Raw genomic sequence first — 20,274 nt, 5'->3', positions numbered from 1 at the left:
ATTTTCAGATGAACATGGGAGGGCAGAAGGCTGCCTAACACTGAAGCACCCCCAAACAACAAACCAAATGCAACTACTAGTGCAAGCATTCCTGGGGGAAGGCCTGCAGCAGATGGATTTGCATATGGTGATGTCATCCAAGCAGTGGGTCAAAGTTGGCTTCAACCCTCGTCTGCATATGAAAATAAAAAAGGGGTGTGCAGGGCATGGCGGCCTTTTGCGGCGCTTGGATGACCCCTAGTTTGCATTAAACACCTCCACCTTCCTTCGGTGTGGGGCTCATGTTGGCTATGCCCCAGCCCCTGAAGCATTCAAGCTGATTTCTTGCAGCAGCTGGGCACTGTAACAGCTCCAGAGCTGCTCTGTAAAGCAAGTAAAAGGGTGTGGGCCCTGCAGCACTACCTGTAGTTTGCATTGTGCGTTGGAAGGCACAAAGTAAGCAGACGGGAGAAGTCAGGATAGTGCACAAGGGCATAGAAGGGAGCGGCTCAAGAAAAGAGAAGTGGAAACAGACAGCAAACTAGGCTGGAGAGAGACCTGAGACAAAGAGATCTGAATTATACGAGAGCCGACCAGAGGAAACACAAATTATGTAATCAAGTGTCCCACATTTGGGGAAATCGTAGGAGCAGCACACCCAGAGTGCATTGGGTGAGCCTTGCCCTGGGAGAAGCACCTTCCTGATCATAGTATCTCACCTGGCAGGTAAGTAGGAGTTGGGCTAGAGCTGGGGAGGGTCGCTGTTCGGGCACCCCCCTGTCAAGTGAAGGAGATCCAACTGAGGCAGCACAAGGAAACTCTCGAAAAAAGAACAAGGCTAGAGGAAGATCTGAGACAAAGAAATCTGACTTTTACCAGAGCTGACCAGAGGAAAGCACAAACACAGTCCCCCACTACCACAAATAATGCAGTCGAGTTTCCCACATTTGGGGAAATGACAGGGGTCAGCATACCCAGAATGCAATGAATGAACCTCACCCTGGGAGAACAATCTTCATGACAATGGTATCTCCTATGCAAAATAAGTATGATTTGGGATAGGGCTGGGGAGGGCCGCTGCTCAGGCACATCTCTGTCAAGTAAAGGAGATTCAACTGAGGCAGCACAAGGGAACTCTCATCTGGGGACAACAACTGCAGGGAGAACACATATTTTCAGATGAACATGGGAGAGCAGAAGGCTGCCTAATACTGAAGCACCCCCAAACAACAAACCAAATGCAACAACTAGTACAAGCATTCCTGGGAAAAGGTCTGCAGAAGACGGATTTGCATACGGTGATGTCATCCAAGCAGTGGGCCAAAGTTGGCTGGAACCCTCATCTGCATATGAAAAGAGAAAAGGGGTATGCAGGGCATGGCGGCCTTTTGCGGCGCTTGGATGACCCTTAGTTCGCATTAAACACCTCCACCCTCCGTCGGTGTGGGGCTCATGTTGGCTATGCCCCAGCCCCTGAAGCATTCAAGCTGATTTCTTGCAGCAGCTGGGCACTGTAACAGCTCCAGAGCTGCTCTGTAAGGCAAGTAAAAGGGTGTTGGCCCTGCAGCACTACCTGTAGTTTGCATTGTGCGTTGGAAGGCACAAAGTAAGCAGACAGGAGAAGTCAGGAGAGTGCACAAGGGCAAGGGCAGGGGCTCAAGAAAAGAGAAGTGGAAACAGACAGCAAACTAGGCTGGAGAGAGACCTGAGACAAAGAGATCTGAATTATACGAGTAGCCGACCAGAGGAAACACAAATTATGTAGTCAAGTGTCCCACATTTGGGGAAATCGTAGGAGCAGCACACCCAGAGTGCAATGGGTGAGCCTTGCCCTGGGAGAAGCACCTTCCTGATCATAGTATCTCACCTGGCAGGTAAGTAGGAGTTGGGCTAGAGCTGGGGAGGGTCGCTGCTCGGGCACCCCCCTGTCAAGTGAAGGAAATCCAACTGAGGCAGCACAAGGAAACTCTCAAAAAAAGAACAAGGCTAGAGGAAGATCTGAGACAAAGAAATCTGACTTTTACCAGAGCTGACCAGAGGAAAGCACAAACACAGTCCCCCACTACCACAAATAATGCAGTCGAGTTTCCCACATTTGGGGAAATCACAGGGGTCAGCATACCCAGAATGCAATGAATGAACCTCACCCTGGGAGAACAATCTTTATGACCATGGTATCTCCTATGCAAAATAAGTATGATTTGGGATAGGGCTGGGGAGGGCCGCTGCTCAGGCACATCTCTGTCAAGTAAAGGAGATTCAACTGAGGCAGCACAAGGGAACTCTCATCTGGGGACAACAACTGCCGGGAGAACACATATTTTCAGATGAACATGGGAGGGCAGAAGGCTGCCTAATACTGAAGCACCCCCAAACAACAAACCAAATGCAACAACTAGTACAAGCATTCCTGGGGGAAGGTCTGCAGAAGACGGATTTGCATACAGTGATGTCATCCAAGCAGTGGGCCAAAGTTGGCTGGAACCCTCATCTGCATATGAAAAGAGAAAAGGGGTATGCAGGGCATGGCGGCCTTTTGCGGCGCTTGGATGACCCTTAGTTCGCATTAAACACCCCCACCCTACTTCGGTGTGGGGCTCATGTTGGCCATGCCCCAGCCCCTGAAGCATTCAAGCTGATTTCTTGCAGCAGCTTGGCACTGTAACAGCTCCAGAGCTGCTCTGTAAGGCAAGTAAAAGGGTGTGGGCCCTGCAGCACTACCTGTAGTTTGCATTGTGCATCGGAAGGCACAAAGTAAGCAGACAGGAGGAGAAGTCAGGATAGTGCACAAGGGTATAGAAGGGAGGGGCTCAAGAAAAAAGAAGTGGAAACAGACAGCAAACTAGGCTGGAGAGAGACCTGAGACAAAGAGATCTGAATTATATGAGAGCCGACTAGGGGAAACACAAATTATGCAATCAAGTTTCCCATATTTGGGGAAATCGCAGGGGCAGCACACCCAGAGTGCAATGGGTGAGCCTTGCCCTGGGAGAAGCAACTTCATGATCATAGTATCTCACCTGGCAGGTAAGTAGGAGTTGGGCTAGAGCTGGGGAGGGTCGCTGCTCGGGCACCCCCCTGTCAAGTGAAGGAGATCCAACTGAGGCAGCACAAGGGAACTCTTGAAAGAAGAACAAGGCTAGAGGAAGATCTGAGACAAAGAAATCTGACTTTTACCAGAGCTGACCAGAGGAAAGCACAAACACAGTCCCCCACTACCACAAATAATGCAGTTGAGTTTCCCACATTTGGGGAAATCACAGAGGTCAGCATACCCAGAACGCAATGAATGAACCTAACCCTGGGAGAACAATCTTCATGACCATGGTATCTCCTATGCAAAATAAGTATGATTTGGGATAGGGCTGGGGAGGGCCGCTGCTCAGGCACATCTCTGTCAAGTAAAGGAGATTCAACTGAGGCAGCACAAGGGAACTCTCATCTGGGGACAACAACTGCAGGGAGAACACATATTTTCAGATGAACATGGGAGGGCAGAAGGCTGCCTAATACTGAAGCACCCCCAAACAACAAACCAAATGCAACAACTAGTGCAAGCATTCCTGGGGGAAGGCCTGCCGCAGATGGATTTGCATATGGTGATGTCATCCAAGCAGTGGGTCAAAGTTGGCTTCAACCCTCGTCTGCATATGAAAAGAGAAAAGGGGCATGCAGGGCATGGCGGCCTTTTGCGGCGCTTGGCTGACCCCTAGTTTGCATTAAACACCTCCACCCTCCGTCGGTGTGGGGCTCATGTTGGCTATGCCCCAGCCCCTGAAGCATTCAAGCTGATTTCTTGCTGCAGCTGGGCACTGTAACAGCTCCAGAGCTGCTCTGTAAGGCAAGTAAAAGGGTGTGGGCCCTGCAGCACTACCTGTAGTTTGCATTGTGCGTTGGAAGGCACAAAGTAAGCAGACAGGAGAAGTCTGGAGAGTGCACAAGGGCATAGAAGGCAGCGGCTCAAGAAAAGAGAAGTGGAAACAGACAGCAAACTAGGCTGGAGAGAGACCTGAGACAAAGAGATCTGAATTATACGAGAGCCGACCAGGGGAAACACAAATTATGCAGTCAAGTTTCCCACAGGAGTATATAGGATACGACCCAGTGGTACCTGACGACATAGATACTAACAGCTATTTAATAACATTACGCTAGAAAGTGATTATTAGCAACATATATATCTATATAAACAACCCCGCCAGGGTTGTGCCTTCAAAAATAATCACACACGGACACGCTTTTTAAACCTTTTTTTCACATCTCTTTATTCTTCTTATGCACATGTATGTTAGTTCTGTGATTTTAACCTTTATGTTTCACTGCAGTTTGGGATAATAATATTAATATTTATCCAATTTTAATACATACTTAATAAAGGTTATATTTTATGATTCATTCATTCTGTCCAGTGCGTCAACAGTGCAGATTTCTTCTTGTTTTTTCTCCCAAATTCTATAACAATGACAGTAAATGTTGTTTCTTTTCAAACAGAACTTTCTTGACCATGCTTCTTGCTTGAAAGATCTGGGAGCACATGGAAAACAGTACAAACCATGCAGTATCACAAGAGCCTTTATTTGATATTTCATGAAGATAGAGCAGAATTGAGGACACGTCAACTATTTCTGCCGAAGGTGGTTCATCTTTCCACATGGTGCCTTTGGCCACTGACACCTTCGTTGAGTCAAAGTCTCTGGCTGTGGTCAGAACTTTGAAAATTTATGTCACCAGAACGGTTCAGATTAGGAAAACAGAGGCTCTGTTTGTCCTGTATGCTCCCAACAGGATTGGGTGTCCTGCTTCCATGTAGACAATTATGCGCTGGATCTGTGGTAAGATTCAGCATGCTCATTCCACGGCAGGATTGCCGTTACTGAATTAGGTGAAGACCCATTCTACTAGAAAGGTGGGTTCATCCTGGGCAGCTGGTCGGGGAGTCTCGGCATTGCAACTTTGCCGAGCAGCTATTTAGTAAACACTTTTGCTAAGTTTTACAAGTTTTAGAGTAAAGGAGATTCAACTGAGGCAGCACAAGGGAACTCTCATCTGGGGACAACAACTGCAGTGAGAACACATATTTTCAGATGAACATGGGAGGGCAGAAGGCTGCCTAATACTGAAGCACCCCCAAACAACAAACCAAATGCAACAACTAGTACAAGCATTCCTGGGGGAAGGTCTGCAGAAGACGGATATGCATATAGTGATGTCATCCAAGCATTGGGCCAAAGTTGGCTGGAACCCTCATCTGCATATGAAAAGAGTAAAGGGGTATGCAGGGCATGGCGGCCTTTTGCGGCGCTTGGATGACCCTTAGTTCGCATTAAACACCCCCACCCTCCTTCGGTGTGGGGCTCATGTTGGCCATGCCCCAGCCCCTGAAGCATTCAAGCTGATTTCTTGCAGCAGCTTGGCACTGTAACAGCTCCAGAGCTGCTCTGTAAGGCAAGTAAAAGGGTGTGGGCCCTGCAGCACTACCTGTAGTTTGCATTGTGCATTGGAAGGCACAAAGTAAGCAGACAGGAGGAGAAGTCAGGATAGTCCACAAGGGTATAGAAGGGAGGGGCTCAAGAAAAAAGAAGTGGAAACAGACAGCAAACTAGGCTGGAGAGAGACCTGAGACAAAGAGATCTGAATTATATGAGAGCCGACCAGGGGAAACACAAATTATGCAGTCAAGTTTCCCACATTTGGGGAAATCGCAGGGGCAGCACACCCAGGTGAGATACTATAATCAGGAAGGTGCTTCTCCCAGGGCAAGGCTCACCCATTGCACACTGGGTGTGCTGCTCCTACGATTTCCCCAAATGTGGGACACTTGACTGCATAATTTGTGTTTCCCCTGGTCAGCTCTCGTATAATTCAGATCTCTTTGTCTCAGGTCTCTCTCCAGCCTAGTTTGCTCTCTGTTTCCACTTCTTTTTTCTTGAGCCCCTCCCTTCTATACCCTTGTGGACTATCCTGACTTCTCCTCCCGTCTGCTTACTTTGTGCCTTCCAATGCACAATGCAAACTACAGGTAGTGCTGCAGGGCCCACACCCTTTTACTTGCCTTACAGAGCAGCTCTGGAGCTGTTACAGTGCCCAGCTGCTGCAAGAAATCAGCTTGAATGCTTCATGGGATGGGGCATGGCCAACATGAGCCCCACACCAAAGGAGGGTGGGGGTGTTTAATGCGATCTAGGGGTCATCCAAGCACCGCAAAAGGCCGCCATGCCCTGCACGCCCCTTTTCTCTTTTCATATGCAGATGAGGGTTGAAGCCAACTTTGACCCACTGCTTGGATAACATCACCATATGCAAATCCATCTGCTGCAGGCCTTCCCCCAGGAATGCTTGCACTAGTTGTTGCATTTGGTTTGTTGTTTGGGGGTGCTTCAGTATTAGGCAGCCTTCTGCCCTCCCATGTTCATCTGAAAATGTGTTCTCCCTGCAGTTGTTGTCCCCATATGAGAGTTCCCTTGTGCTGCCTCAGTTGAATCTCCTTTACTTGACAGAGATGTGCCTGAGCAGCGGCCCTCCCCAGCCCTATCCCAAATCATACTTATTTTGCATAGGAGACACCATGGTCATGAAAATTGTTCACCCAGGGTGAGGTTCATTCATTGCATTCTGGGTATGCTGACCCCTGTGATTTACCCAAATGTGGGAAACTCGCCTGCATTATTTGTGGTAGTTGGGGACTGTGTTTGTGTTTTCCGCTGGTCAGCTCTGGTAAAAGTCAGATTTCTTTGTCTCAGATCTTCCTCTAGCCTTGTTCTTCTTTCGAGAGTTCCATTGTGCTGCCTCAGTTGGATCTCCTTCACTTGACAGGGGGGTGCCCGAGCAGCGACCCTCCCCAGCTCTAGCCCAACTCCTACTTACCTGCCAGGTGAGATACTATGATCTTGAAGGTGCTTCTCCCAGGGCAAGGCTCAACCATTGCACTCTGGGTGTGCTGCCCCTGCGATTTCCCCAAATATGGGAAACTTGACTGCATAATTTGTGTTTCCCCTGGTCGGCTCTCGTATAATTCAGATCTCTTTGTCTCAGGTCTCTCTCCAGCCTAGTTTGCTGTCTGTTTCCACTTCTCTTTTCTTGAGCCGCTCCCTTCTATGCCCTTGCGCACTATCCTGACTTCTCCCGTCTGCTTACTTTGTGCCTTCCAACGCACAATGCGAACTACAGGTAGTGCTGCAGGGCCCACACCCTTTTATTTGCCTTACAGAGCAGCTCTGGAGCTGTTACAGTGCCCAGCTGCTGCAAGAAATCAGCTTGAATGCTTCAGGGGCTGGGGCATAGCCAACATGAGCCCCACACCGAAGGAGGGTGGAGGTGTTTAATGCGAACTAGGGGTCATCCAAGCGCCGCAAAAGGCCGCCATGCCCTGCATAACCCTTTTCTCTTTTCATATGCAGATGAGGGTTCCAGCCAACTTTGGCCCACTGCTTGGATGACATCACCGTATGCAAATTCGTCTCCTGCAGACCTTCCCCCAGGAATACTTGTACTAGTTATTGCATATGGTTTGATATTTGATGGTGCTTCAGTATTAGGCAGCCTTCCGCCCTCCCATGTTCATCTGAAAAAATGTGGTCTCCCTGCAGTTGTTGTCCCCAGACGAGAGTTCCCTTGTGCTTCCTCAGTTGAATCTCCTTAACTTGACGGGGGAGGGGCTTGCCCGAGCAGCCACCCTCCCCAGCCCTATCCCAACTCATACTTATTTTGCATATGAGATCTCTATATCATGAAGATTGTTATCACAGGGTGAAGTTCATCCATTATATTTTAAAATAGGAAGGTTCAAATTACATATTTGAATTGCATCTATGTGCTGGATTCAAATGTCCCCCCCCCCTTCCTTTCTCAATTGTGCCCGTCAGCAGCTATTCTAAGGTTGCTGCCAATGGGTGTGACACATTAATTTCTTCTGTGGGGTACACTGGACTCCACAAGGATTCACATTGGGGTGTAGAGTAGGATCTTGATCTGAGGCACCAACCGGCTCAAAGCTTTTGACTGTTCCCAAGATGCTCAGCGCATTCTCCTCTATAACCCCGCTTCCATGAACAGGGAGCTCAGTTTGTAGTTGGTGCCTTCAGTAGCAGGCCACTTAACAGGGGCCTGCCTCAGGCAGCCTATTCTTAGCTATTAATTTTGACAAGAAAATAAGAACTTTTTTTATGAGAATCTACAAGGGCTGCAGCAGGCTAGGTCTAATAGACATCTTTACTGCAGCTTCATCACTCCCAGCGGCGCTGTATACTCCCGTGCCCTGGTTGCTGGGTCACTGCAGCGGAGGCTCCGGTTTCTTCCTAAGGTCAGTCACACACGCACCGCCCTTCCGGATCACGAGGCCGCTGATGAAGGGGAGCGTGGCCGTAGGGGGTGGACCGTGTGCGCACTGGCGTGGACACTGATTACTGGGCAGCCGCTCCACGAGCCACCAGGTACAGTTAAGGAGCACAGGTCTGGGGTTTTTTCTCCCATATTAAACCAATTTTGTACTGCCCGCAGCGCATTGTGATAGGTAATAGGGCCTGATTCAGGTTGGATTGCAATCACAGTAAGCGATCCAACTGCAAAAATTGCTAAGAGCATACGCATGTGCCTGCATTTTCTGCGGCACCCCGCAGAGAATGCGATCGCCTCTGCCTGTCAATCGGGGCAGGGGGGGAGAGGGGGGTCAGCAACACTCCATTTCCAAGTCAGGGATGGAGCGGTGCGGGGGCAAGGCTTCAAAATGGGGTCTGCAACGGAGGAGACACAGGGGGCGTGGTCACAGCGGCTGTATGACATCACATTCAGCCGCTGTGATCACAAAAATGGTGGCGGCTTCCTGCGCGCACATACAGTCTGCACCAGCAGGAGGCTACACCATTTTTTATGATCACGCTGAACTGCAGTGCGACTGCAATTACAGATTGGTCAAGAAGGGAGGCGTCATGCTGGGTGGCCATGTCCTGTCACTGTGCAGGAGCCAGCACCGCTCACACACTAGTCCCCGGGTGCAGCCCCCAACCCCCGGGACACCCGGAGCAACAAAATGTAGATTCACACCACCAGGCCACGCCCCTACCTATGAAACCATGCCTCCTTTTTACCATTGCGCTGCTTATCTGCGCGCACTGCATTACAATCTCCTTCGCCACCTCTCTGGGTGTCACCAGTGATAGTGACACCTCTGCCATGCTTGTAGCAGCTGGTCCTAAGATCTACGCCTCAAGCCCTGAGTGTTTGCCCTTGTGACTTGTTGATCATCATAGCGAAGCAGATGCTTACAGAAAACTGCAGGGGCTTAGATTGAAAATAAAAAAATATATGGGTATAAGGTAGAGAGGAGCGGGTTCGGTTCTCCGAGAACCGAATTCCCCACGAACTCCACGTGGTTTACACTGGTCCGAGGCAGGCTCGGTTGTTCCCGCCTGACTCGGAAAACCTGAACAAGGGAAAATGTCATCATCCCGCTGTCGGATTCTCGCGAGATTCGGATTTCATATAAAGAGCTGCGCGTTGCCGCCATTTTTACTCGTGCATTGAAGAGGGAGCGGAGAGGACGTGGCTATGTTCTCTCAGTGGAAATCTCAATATCAGTGCTCAGTATCAGTGGTTACTTATTGCTGCTCAGTAATACTAGTAGTGTGTCTCTCCTGCTCAGTGTCAGTTCTCAGTAGTATCCTCATCAGTGCTCAGTATCACTGCTCATTGTCTTGTGCTGCATTGTGGTGCTCAGCATACTACAGTACATTACTAATAGTCCAGTGCTGCATCTTGCTGCTCAGTGTCAGTTCTAGTATCCTCATCAGTGCTCACTATCACTGCTCATTACATTGTGGTGTTCTGTATACTACAGTAACATAGTAATATAGTAACATATAGTAATATAGTTTTTGAGGTTGAAAAGAGGCAAATTGCCCATCGTGTTCAACCTGTTTTAAGTTGTGATGATTCTACATACTTGCTGAATAATGTTTTATGACTAGTTAACTACTACAACTCATGTTACCCCCGGATTAACCATGTTGATATTTTAAGTATTATAACCTTGGATAGCTTTTTCATTCAGAAATGTATCCATTCCTTTTTTAAATCCAATTACAGAGTCCGCCATTACCACCTTCCCTGGCAGGGAATTCCACATCCTGATTGCCCTAACAGTGAAGATCATAGTATCTCACCTGGCAGGTAAGTAGGAGTTGGGCTAGAGCTGTGGAGGATTGCTGCTTGGGCACCCCCTGTCAAGTGAAGGAGATCCAACTGAGGCAGCACAAGGGAACTCTCGAAAGAAGAACAAGGCTAGAGGAAGATCTGAGACAAAGAAATCTGACTTTTACCAGAGCTGACCAGAGGAAAGCACAAACACAGTCCCCCACTACCACAAATAATGCAGTCGAGTTTCCCACATTTGGGGAAATCACAGGGGTCAGCATACCCAGAATGCAATGAATGAACCTCACCCTGGGAGAACAATCTTCATGACCAAGGTATCTCCTATGCAAAATAAGTATGATTTGGGATAGGGCTGGGGAGGGCCGCTGCTCAGGCACATCTCTGTCAAGTAAAGGAGATTCAACTGAGGCAGCACAAGGGAACTCTCATCTGGGGACAACAACTGCAGGGAGAACACATATTTTCAGATGAACATGGGAGGGCAGAAGGCTGCCTAAAACTGAAGCACCCCCAAACAACGAACCAAATGCAACTACTAGTGCAAGCATTCCTGGGGGAAGGCCTGCAGCAGATGGATTTGCATATGGTGATGTCATCCAAGCAGTGGGTCAAAGTTGGCTTCAACCCTCGTCTGCATATGAAAAGAAAAAAGGGGTGTGCAGGGCATGGCGGCCTTTTGCGGCGCTTGGATGACCCCTAGTTCGCATTAAACACCTCCACCCTCCTTCGGTGTGGGGCTCATGTTGGCTATGCCCCAGCCCCTGAAGCATTCAAGCTGATTTCTTGCAGCAGCTGGGCACTGTAACAGCTCCAGAGCTGCTCTGTAAAGCAAGTAAAAGGGTGTGGGCCCTGCAGCACTACCTGTAGTTTGCATTGTGCGTTGGAAGGCACAAAGTAAGCAGATGGGAGAAGTCAGGATAGTGCACAAGGGTATAGAAGGGAGGGGCTCAAGAAAAAAGAAGTGGAAACAGACAGCAAACTAGGCTGGAGAGAGACCTGAGACAAAGAGATCTGAATTATATGAGAGCCGACCAGGGGAAACACAAATTATGCAGTCAAGTTTCCCACATTTGGGGAAATCGCAGGGGCAGCACACCCAGAGTGCAATGGGTGAGCCTTGCCCTGGGAGAAGCATCTTCATGATCATAGTATCTCACCTGGCAGGTAAGTAGGAGTTGGGCTAGAGCTGGGGAGGGTCGCTGCTCGGGCACCCCCCTGTCAAGTGAAGGAGATCCAACTGAGGCAGCACAAGGGAACTCTCGAAAGAAGAACAAGGCTAGAGGAAGATCTGAGACAAAGAAATCTGACTTTTACCAGAGCTGACCAGAGGAAAGCACAAACACAGTCCCCCACTACCACAAATAATGCAGTTGAGTTTCCCACATTTGGGGAAATCACAGGGGTCAGCATACCCAGAATGCAATGAATGAACCTAACCCTGGGAGAACAATCTTCATGACCATGGTATCTCCTATGCAAAATAAGTATGATTTGGGATAGGGCTGGGGAGGGCCGCTGCTCAGGCACATCTCTGTCAAGTAAAGGAGATTCAACTGAGGCAGCACAAGGGAACTCTCATCTGGGGACAACAACTGCAGGGAGAACACATATTTTCAGATGAACATGGGAGGGCAGAAGGCTGCCTAATACTGAAGCACCCCCAAACAACAAACCAAATGCAACAACTAGTGCAAGCATTCCTGGGGGAAGGCCTGCAGCAGATGGATTTGAATATGGTGATGTCATCCAAGCAGTGGGTCAAAGTTGGCTTCAACCCTCGTCTGCATATGAAAAGAATAAAGGGGTGTGCAGGGCATGGCGGCCTTTTGCGGCGCTTGGATGACCCCTAGTTCGCATTAAACACCTCCACCCTCCTTCGGTGTGGGGCTCATGTTGGCTATGCCCCAGCCCCTGAAGCATTCAAGCTGATTTCTTGCAGCAGCTGGGCACTGTAACAGCTCCAGAGCTGCTCTGTAAAGCAAGTAAAAGGGTGTGGGCCCTGCAGCACTACCTGTAGTTTGTATTGTGCGTTGGAAGGCACAAAGTAAGCAGACGGGAGAAGTCAGGATAGTGCACAAGGGTATAGAAGGGAGGGGCTCAAGAAAAAAGAAGTGGAAACAGACAGCAAACTAGGCTGGAGAGAGACCTGAGACAAAGAGATCTGAATTATATGAGAGCCGACCAGGGGAAACACAAATTATGCAGTCAAGTTTCCCACATTTGGGGAAATCGCAGGGGCAGCACACCCAGAGTGCAATGGGTGAGCCTTGCCCTGGGAGAAGCATCTTCATGATCATAGTATCTCACCTGGCAGGTAAGTAGGAGTTGGGCTAGAGCTGGGGAGGGTCGCTGCTCGGGCACCCCCCTGTCAAGTGAAGGAGATCCAACTGAGGCAGCACAAGGGAACTCTCGAGAGAAGAACAAGGCTAGAGGAAGATCTGAGACAAAGAAATCTGACTTTTACCAGAGCTGACCAGAGGAAAGCACAAACACAGTCCCCCACTACCACAAATAATGCAGTTGAGTTTCCCACATTTGGGGAAATCACAGGGGTCAGCATACCCAGAATGCAATGAATTAACCTAACCCTGGGAGAACAATCTTCATGACCATGGTATCTCCTATGCAAAATAAGTATGATTTGGGATAGGGCTGGGGAGGGCCGCTGCTCAGGCACATCTCTGTCAAGTAAAGGAGATTCAACTGAGGCAGCACAAGGGAACTCTCATCTGGGGACAACAACTGCAGGGAGAACACATATTTTCAGATGAACATGGGAGGGCAGAAGGCTGCCTAATACTGAAGCACCCCCAAACAACAAACCAAATGCAACAACTAGTGCAAGCATTCCTGGGGGAAGGCCTGCCGCAGATGGATTTGCATATGGTGATGTCATCCAAGCAGTGGGTCAAAGTTGGTTCAAACACCTTTGCAAAGTTCTATAAGTTTGATACCCTGGCTGAGGAGGACCTCCTGTTTGCTCAATCGGTGCTGCAAAGTCATCCGCACTCTCCTGCCCGTTTGGGAGCTTTGGTATAATCCCCATGGTCCTTACGGAGTCCCCAGCATCCTCTAGGACGTAAGAGAAAATAAGATTTTAAACCTACCGGTAAATCTTTTTCTCGTAGTCCGTAGAGGATGCTGGGTGCCCGTCCCAAGTGCGGTCTACTTCTGCAAGACTTGTATATAGTTATTGCTTACATAAGGGTTATATGTTAGTTTTCATCAGTCTTGGACTGATGCTATGTTGTTTTCATACTGTTAACTGGGTAGTATATCACAAGTTATACGGTGTGATTGGTGTGGCTGGTATGAATCTTGACCTTGGATTAACAAAAATCCTTTCCTCGTACTGTCCGTCTCCTCTGGGCACAGTTTCTCTAACTGAGGTATGGAGGAGGGGCATAGAGGGAGGAGCCAGTGCACACCCAGATCTAAAGTCTTTCTTAAAGTGCCCATGTCTGCTGCGGAGCCCGTCTATCCCCCATGGTCCTTACGGAGTCCCCATCATCCTCTACGGACTACGAGAAAAAAAAATTACCGGTAGGTTTAAAATGTTATTTTTTTCTCTGCAACCCACTGCTAAATTGTGCTTCCTAGCTGTTTTTTATAAAATCACTTAATTAAATCTAACTCTGATTACGTCAGAGAAGGCCAGGTACCCTACACCATAAGAGGGGGTTTGAAATTTTGACTTGTCTACTTAAAGATCACCAAAATCTGATGACAAGGTCAATTACATCCCTGGGTGGGATTGAACCACCAACCTTTTGGTTAATAGCCCATGTAAGTGCAAGAAATCCTGAAGCACTCACTCATCATGGGAAAGTACCAATGTGTTTCTTACAAAAATTCTCCAGATTATTGACTTTTTAAAGTTTTTCTAGGAAACGTTCTAGATGAATGCTTATTAGCCTTTGTCAGTATTGACTTTCGCAAGGTGTCTCTGTGGCGCAATCGGTTAGCATGTTTGGCTATTAACCAAAAGGTTGGTGGTTCAATCCCACCCAGGGATGTAATTGACCTTGTAATCAGATTTTGGTGATCTTTAAGTAGACAAGTCAAAATTTCAAAAACCCCCCTTATGGTGTAGGGTACCTGGCCTTCTCTGATGTAATCAGAGTTAGATTTGATTAAGTGATTTTATAAAAAAACAGCTAGGAAGCACAATTTAGCAGTGAGTTGCAGAGAAAAAAAATTATGCTGGCAGAAAAGTCCAATTGAGTGATTAAACAGCTCTTCATTTTCTGATTTTATGTTTATGCTAACAAATTTGCTCTCTGAAAAGTGTCCACAAAGCCAAGTCTCTGATTAACACCTTTGTAGGAATGGTTTTTCACCTATTACTGAATTAAACTTGCTTCATTGGAAAGGCATCAAAGATGCATCCTCATTTCAATGTCTACTGAAATAATACAGGTTGACACCAGGAAACGTCACTGCATCCTTGCTGCTTCCTCATGGGGAAGTCTGTTTAATGTGAAAACAAGGTGATATCTAATCAGCACACAGGTAAGGAATTAAGAAAATCTTTCTTTATGGGTGAAGATGTTTCTCACAAATTGTTGTCCCAATGCATCATTGAAATTCAAGATGGAAGATGATTTTCATATATCACTTGTACATTTTGCATTGCTCTTCTGGTGACAATGTAGTTTGTTTTTGTCAATTACCATTTCAGTAATAGGGTAAAGAAAATTAAGTGGATTTTTTAAAGAAAACAATGCTGTCAATATACTATTAAAACAAATTAAAATGATAAAAGTTATTGTACTTTAAGTAAAAATAAAAGTGCCAAAATATCAATCCCAGTTTTTGATTACTTTAATTATAAAAAAAAAATGCACATAGCAGAGGATAGTTTCGATCAATCGACCTCTGGGTTATGGGCCCAGCATGCTTCCATTGCACTACTCTGCTGCTCATGGAAGTGTCAGAGATCCTGAAGACTAAATTGATTAAAGGCCTTAAAGTACTGGACTATAAGGAAAGACTTACTAGGCTGAATATTTATACACTAGAAAAGAGGTGCCTAAGAGGAGATATTATTAATATCTTCAAATATGTAAAGATACATAACAAAGAGTTATCAGAGGAATTATTTATTAAAAGAACACGTGGTCACTCGCTGCGACTGGAGGAAAGTTCAGAACGCAATGGAGGAAAGGTTTCTTCACTGTTAGGGCAATCAGGATGTGGAATTCCCTGCCAGGGAAGGTGGTAATGGCGGACTCTGTAATTGGATTTAAAAAAGGAATGGATACATTTCTGAATGAAAAAGCTATCCAAGGTTATAATACTTAAAATATCAACATGGTTAATCCGGGGGTAACATGAGTTATAGTAGCTAACTAGTCATAAAACATTATTCAGCAAGTATGTAGAATCATCACAACTTAAAACAGGTTGAACACGATGGGCAATTTGCCTCTATTCAACCTCAAAAACTATGTTACTATATTACTATGTTATTGTAGTATACAGAACACCACAATGCAATGAGCAGTGATAGTGAGCACTGATGAGGATACTAGAACTGACACTGAGCAGCAAGATGCAGCACTGGACTATTAGTAATGTACTGTATTATGCTGAGCAACACAATGCAGCACAAGACAATGAACAGTGATACTGAGCACTGATGAGGATACTACTGAGAACTGACACTGAGCAGGAGAGACACACTACTAGTATTACTGAGCAGCAATAAGTAACCACTGATACTGAGCACTGATATTGAGATTTCCACTGAGAGAACATAGCCACGTCCTCTCCGCTCTCTCTTCAATGCACGAGTAAAAATGGCAGCAACGCGCAGCTCTTTATATGGAATCCGAATCTCGCGAGAATCCGACAGCGGGATGATGACATTTTCCCTTGTTCAGGTTTTCCGAGTCAGGCGGGAACAACCGAGCCTGCCTCGGACCAGTGTAAACCACGTGGAGTTCGTGGGGAATTCGGTTCTCGGAGAACCGAACCCGCTCCTCTCTACCTTATACCCTATCAATTTTTTTATTTTCAATCTAAGCCCCTGCAGTTTTCTGTAAGCATCTGCTTCGCTATGATGATCAACAAGTCACAAGGGCAAACACTCAGGGTTTGAGGCGTAGATCTTAGGACCAGCTGCTACAAGCATGGCAGAGGTGTCACTATCACTGGTGACACCCAGAGAGGTGGCGAGGGAGATTGTAATGCAGTGCGCGCAGATAAGCAGTGCAATGGTAAAAAGGAGGCATGGTTTCATAGGTAGGGGCGTGGCCTGGTGGCCTGAATCTACATTTTGTTGCTCCGGGTGTCCCGGGGGTTGGGGGCTGCACCCGGGGACTAGTGTGTGAGCGGTGCTGGCTCCTGCAAAGTGACAGGGCATGGCCACCCAGCATGACGCCTCCCTTCTTGACCATGCTGTAATTGCAGTCGCACTGCAGTTCAGCGTGATCATAAAAAATGGTGTAGGCTCCTGCTGGTGCAGACTGTATGTGCGCGCAGGAAGCCGCCACCATTTTTGTGATCACAGCGGCTGAATGTGATGTCATACAGTCGCTGTGACCACGCCCCCTGTGTCTCCTCCGTTGCAGACCCCATTTTGAAGCCTTGCCCCCGCACCGCTCCATCCCTGACTTGGAAATGGAGTGTTGCTGACCCACCTCTCCCCCCCTTCCCCGCCCCGATTGACAGGCAGAGGCGATCACATTCTCTGCGGGGTGCCGCAGAAAATGCAGGCACATGCGTATGCTCTTAGCAATTTTTGCAGTTGGATCGCTTATTGTGATTGCAATCCAACCTGAATCAGGCCCTATTACCTATCACAATGCGCTGCGGGCAGTACAAAATTGGGTTAATATAGGAGAAAAACCCCCAGACCTGTGCTCCTTAACTGTACCTGGTGGCTAGTGGAGCGGCTGCCCAGTAATCAGTGTCCACCGCAGTGCGCACACGGCCCACCCCCTACGGCCTCGCTCCCCTTCAGCAGCGGCCTCGTGATCCGGAAGGGTGGTGTGTGTGTGACTGACCTTAGGATGAAACCGGAGCCTCCGCTGCAGTGACCCAGCAACCAGGGCACGGGAGTATACAGCGCCGCTGGGAGTGATGAAGCTGCAGTAAAGATGTCTATTAGACCTAGCCTGCTGCAGCCCTTGTAGATTCTCATAAAACAAGTTCTTCTTTTCTTGTCAAAATTAATAGCTAAGAATAGGCTGCCTGAGGCAGGCCCCTGTTAATTGGCCTGCTACTGAAGGCACCAACTACAAACTGAGCTCCCTGTTCATGGAAGCGGGGTTATAGAGGAGAATGCACTGAGCTTCTTGGGAACAGTCAAAAGCTTTGAGCCGGTTGGTGCCTCAGATCAAGATCCTACTCTACACCCCAATGTGAATCCTTGTGGAGTCCAGTGTACCCCACAGAAGAAATTAATGTGTCACACCCATTGGCAGCAACCTTAGAATAGCTGCTGACGGGCACAATTGAGAAAGGAAGGGGGGGGGGGACATTTGAATCCAGCACATAGATGCAATTCAAATATGTAATTCGTACCTTCCTATTTTAAAATATAATGGATGAACCTCACCCTGTGAAAACAATCTTCATGATCAAGAGATCTCATATGCAAAATAAATATGAGTTGGGATAGGGCTGGGGAGGGCTGCTCGGGCAGCACCTCCCCCGTCAAGTTAAGGAGATTCAACTGAGGAAGCACAAGGGAACTCTCATCTGGGGACAACAACTGCAGGGAGACCACATCTTTTCAGATGAACATGGGAGGGCGGAAGGCTGCCTAATACTGAAGCACCATATGCAACAACTAGTACAAGCATTCCTGGGGGAAGGTCTGCAGCAGACGGATTTGCATACGGTGATGTTATCCAAGCAGTGGGCCAAAGTTGACTGGAACCCTCATCTGCATATGAAAAGAGAAAAGGGGCATGCAGGGCATGGCGGCCTTTTGCAGTGCTTGGATGACCCCTAGTTCACATTAAACACCCCCACCCTCCTTTGGTGTGGGGCTCATGTTGGCCATGCCCCATCCCCTGAAGCATTCAAGCTGATTTCTTGCAGCAGCTGGGCACTGTAACAGCTCCAGAGCTGTTCTGTAAGGCAAGTAAAAGGGTGTGGGCCCTGCAGCACCACCTGTAGTTCGCATTGTGCGTTGGAAGGCACAAAGTAAGCAGACAGGAGGAGAAGTCAGGATAGTGCGCAAGGGCATTCTTTTCTCTTAGTCCGTAGAGGATGCTGGGGTCACATTAAGAACCATGGGGTATAGACGGGATCCGCAAGATACATGGGCACTTTAAGACTTTCAAAGGGTGTGAACTGGCTCCTCCCTCTATGCCCCTCCTCCAGACTCCAGTTATAGGAACTGTGCCCAGGGAGACGGACATTTCGAGGAAAGGATTTATTGTTAAACTAAGGTGAGCATCTTACCAGCTCACACCTTAAACATGCCGCAGAACGTGGCATTCAACAGAACACAAGCCAACGGCATGAACAATTGCAGCAAAAAGCTGACCAGAACCATAACACAACATGTGTATAACCACAAGTAATAACTGCAGACACAGTATGGACTGGGACGGGTGCCCAGCATCCTCTACAGACTAAGAGAAAAGGATTTACCGGTAGGTATTAAAATCCTATTTTCTCATACGACCTAGAGGATGCTGGGGTCACATTAAGAACCATGGGGTTATACCAAAGCTCTTGAACGGGTGGGAGAGTGCGTACGACTCTGCAGCACCGAATGACCCAACTTAAGGTTATCATCAGCCAAGGTATCAAACTTGTAAAACTTAGCAAAAGTGTTTACTAAATAGCTGCTCGGCAAAGTTGCAATGCCGAGACTCCCCGACCAGCTGCCAAGGATGAACCCACCTTTCTAGTAGAATGGGTCTTCACCTACTTCAGTAACGGCAATCCTGCCGTGGAACGAGCATGCTGAATCTTACCACAGATCCAGCGCATAATGGTCTGCATGGAAGCAGGACACCAAATCCTGTTGGGAGCATACAGGACAAACAGAGCCTCTGTTTTCCTAATCTGAACCGTTCTGGTGACATACATTTTCAAAGTTCTGACCACAGCCAGAGACTTTGACTCAACGAAGGTGTCAGTGGCCAAAGGCACCATGTGGAAAGATGAACCACCTTCGGCAGAAATTGTTGACGTGTCCTCAATTCTGCTCTATCTTCATGAAAGATCAAATAAAGGCTCTTGTGATACTGCATGGTTTGTACTGTTTTCCATGTGCTCCCAGACCTTTAAGCAAGTAGCATGGTCAAGAAAGTTCTGTTTGAAAAGAAACAACATTTACTGTCATTGTTATGCAAATAAACTTACATTAAAGCTAACAAGAAAGCACACTCGTTCTGTCTTTAAACTGATAAAAGAAACCCCAATAATATGGGGCATGCAAAAATTGAGATAAAACTCAGTTTTGCTCCTCTCCACGGAAATCTTTAATAAAAGGCGAAATATTTGTTAGTTCTGAAGAGAAACCAGAGCATGACCAAGATTCCACCTGTCGCCTGAGTGCCATGCCAGCAGTTCTCATTCAGCTGAAAGTGAGCACCCAATTTGAATGAAAGAAAGCAGATTTCTCACCAGGCTTCCCCTTGCTATAAACATGGTTTGTACTCTTTTCCATGTGCTCCCAGATCTTTCAAGCAATTAGTGTGGTCAAGAAAGTTCTGTTTGAAAAGAAACAAACATTTACTGTCATTTCTATGCAAATGAGCTTACATTAAAGCACACTCGTTCTATCTTTAAACCGATAAAATAAAACCCCAATAAGATGGGGCATGCAAAAATTGAGATAAAACTCAGTTTTGCTCCTCTCCACGGAAATCTTTAGTAAAAGGCGAAAGATTTGTTCGTTCTGAAGAGAAACCAGAACATGACCAAGATTCCACCTGTCGCCTGAGTGCCATGCCAGCAGTCCTCATTCAGCTCAAAGTGAGCACCCAATTTGAAAGAAAGAAAGCAGATTTCTCACCAGGCTTCCCCTTGCTATAAACATGGTTTGTACTCTTTTCCATGTGCTCCCAGATCTTTCAAGCAATTAGTATAGTCAAGAAAGTTCTGTTTGAAAAGAAACAAACATTTACTGTCATTTCTATGCAAATGAGCTTACATTAAAGCACACTCGTTCTATCT

General features: G+C 47.4%; 13 non-coding genes and 3 pseudogenes across 13 annotated transcripts; 3 read left to right on the top strand and 13 right to left on the bottom strand.

Moving 5' to 3' along the window:
• Positions 1 to 550: 550 nt before the first annotated feature.
• LOC135012006 (U1 spliceosomal RNA) lies at positions 551 to 713 on the bottom strand. The gene has a single exon (XR_010211023.1). It is a non-coding gene; the product is annotated as a U1 spliceosomal RNA (small nuclear RNA).
• A 152-nt stretch (positions 714 to 865) lies between these two features.
• On the bottom strand, positions 866 to 1,029 carry LOC135011773 (U1 spliceosomal RNA). The gene has a single exon (XR_010210819.1). It is a non-coding gene; the product is annotated as a U1 spliceosomal RNA (small nuclear RNA).
• A 668-nt stretch (positions 1,030 to 1,697) lies between these two features.
• Positions 1,698 to 1,861, bottom strand: LOC135011949 (U1 spliceosomal RNA). The gene has a single exon (XR_010210981.1). It is a non-coding gene; the product is annotated as a U1 spliceosomal RNA (small nuclear RNA).
• Positions 1,862 to 2,013: 152 nt separating this feature from the next.
• On the bottom strand, positions 2,014 to 2,177 carry LOC135012091 (U1 spliceosomal RNA). Its single transcript, XR_010211104.1, has one exon. It is a non-coding gene; the product is annotated as a U1 spliceosomal RNA (small nuclear RNA).
• A 702-nt stretch (positions 2,178 to 2,879) lies between these two features.
• Positions 2,880 to 3,014, bottom strand: LOC135011986 (U1 spliceosomal RNA; annotated as a pseudogene).
• A 152-nt stretch (positions 3,015 to 3,166) lies between these two features.
• LOC135011746 (U1 spliceosomal RNA) lies at positions 3,167 to 3,330 on the bottom strand. Its single transcript, XR_010210792.1, has one exon. It is a non-coding gene; the product is annotated as a U1 spliceosomal RNA (small nuclear RNA).
• A 2,361-nt stretch (positions 3,331 to 5,691) lies between these two features.
• Positions 5,692 to 5,847, top strand: LOC135012028 (U1 spliceosomal RNA). The gene has a single exon (XR_010211041.1). It is a non-coding gene; the product is annotated as a U1 spliceosomal RNA (small nuclear RNA).
• Positions 5,848 to 6,519: 672 nt separating this feature from the next.
• Positions 6,520 to 6,683, top strand: LOC135011817 (U1 spliceosomal RNA). The gene has a single exon (XR_010210859.1). It is a non-coding gene; the product is annotated as a U1 spliceosomal RNA (small nuclear RNA).
• Positions 6,684 to 6,835: 152 nt separating this feature from the next.
• On the top strand, positions 6,836 to 6,998 carry LOC135011972 (U1 spliceosomal RNA). The gene has a single exon (XR_010211002.1). It is a non-coding gene; the product is annotated as a U1 spliceosomal RNA (small nuclear RNA).
• Positions 6,999 to 10,302: 3,304 nt separating this feature from the next.
• On the bottom strand, positions 10,303 to 10,466 carry LOC135011710 (U1 spliceosomal RNA). Its single transcript, XR_010210757.1, has one exon. It is a non-coding gene; the product is annotated as a U1 spliceosomal RNA (small nuclear RNA).
• Positions 10,467 to 11,158: 692 nt separating this feature from the next.
• On the bottom strand, positions 11,159 to 11,300 carry LOC135011892 (U1 spliceosomal RNA; annotated as a pseudogene).
• A 152-nt stretch (positions 11,301 to 11,452) lies between these two features.
• On the bottom strand, positions 11,453 to 11,616 carry LOC135012020 (U1 spliceosomal RNA). The gene has a single exon (XR_010211035.1). It is a non-coding gene; the product is annotated as a U1 spliceosomal RNA (small nuclear RNA).
• A 692-nt stretch (positions 11,617 to 12,308) lies between these two features.
• LOC135011891 (U1 spliceosomal RNA) lies at positions 12,309 to 12,450 on the bottom strand (annotated as a pseudogene).
• A 152-nt stretch (positions 12,451 to 12,602) lies between these two features.
• LOC135012065 (U1 spliceosomal RNA) lies at positions 12,603 to 12,766 on the bottom strand. The gene has a single exon (XR_010211078.1). It is a non-coding gene; the product is annotated as a U1 spliceosomal RNA (small nuclear RNA).
• A 6,743-nt stretch (positions 12,767 to 19,509) lies between these two features.
• Positions 19,510 to 19,625, bottom strand: LOC135012074 (U5 spliceosomal RNA). The gene has a single exon (XR_010211087.1). It is a non-coding gene; the product is annotated as a U5 spliceosomal RNA (small nuclear RNA).
• Positions 19,626 to 19,900: 275 nt separating this feature from the next.
• On the bottom strand, positions 19,901 to 20,016 carry LOC135012037 (U5 spliceosomal RNA). The gene has a single exon (XR_010211050.1). It is a non-coding gene; the product is annotated as a U5 spliceosomal RNA (small nuclear RNA).
• Positions 20,017 to 20,274: the final 258 nt, after the last annotated feature.

The sequence above is a fragment of the Pseudophryne corroboree genome, unplaced genomic scaffold, assembly GCF_028390025.1.
Source record: "Pseudophryne corroboree isolate aPseCor3 unplaced genomic scaffold, aPseCor3.hap2 scaffold_251, whole genome shotgun sequence".
Lineage (NCBI taxonomy): Eukaryota > Metazoa > Chordata > Amphibia > Anura > Myobatrachidae > Pseudophryne > Pseudophryne corroboree.
The sequence above is the reverse complement of the archived record's forward strand: the minus strand, read 5'-3'. Positions and strand labels throughout refer to the sequence as shown.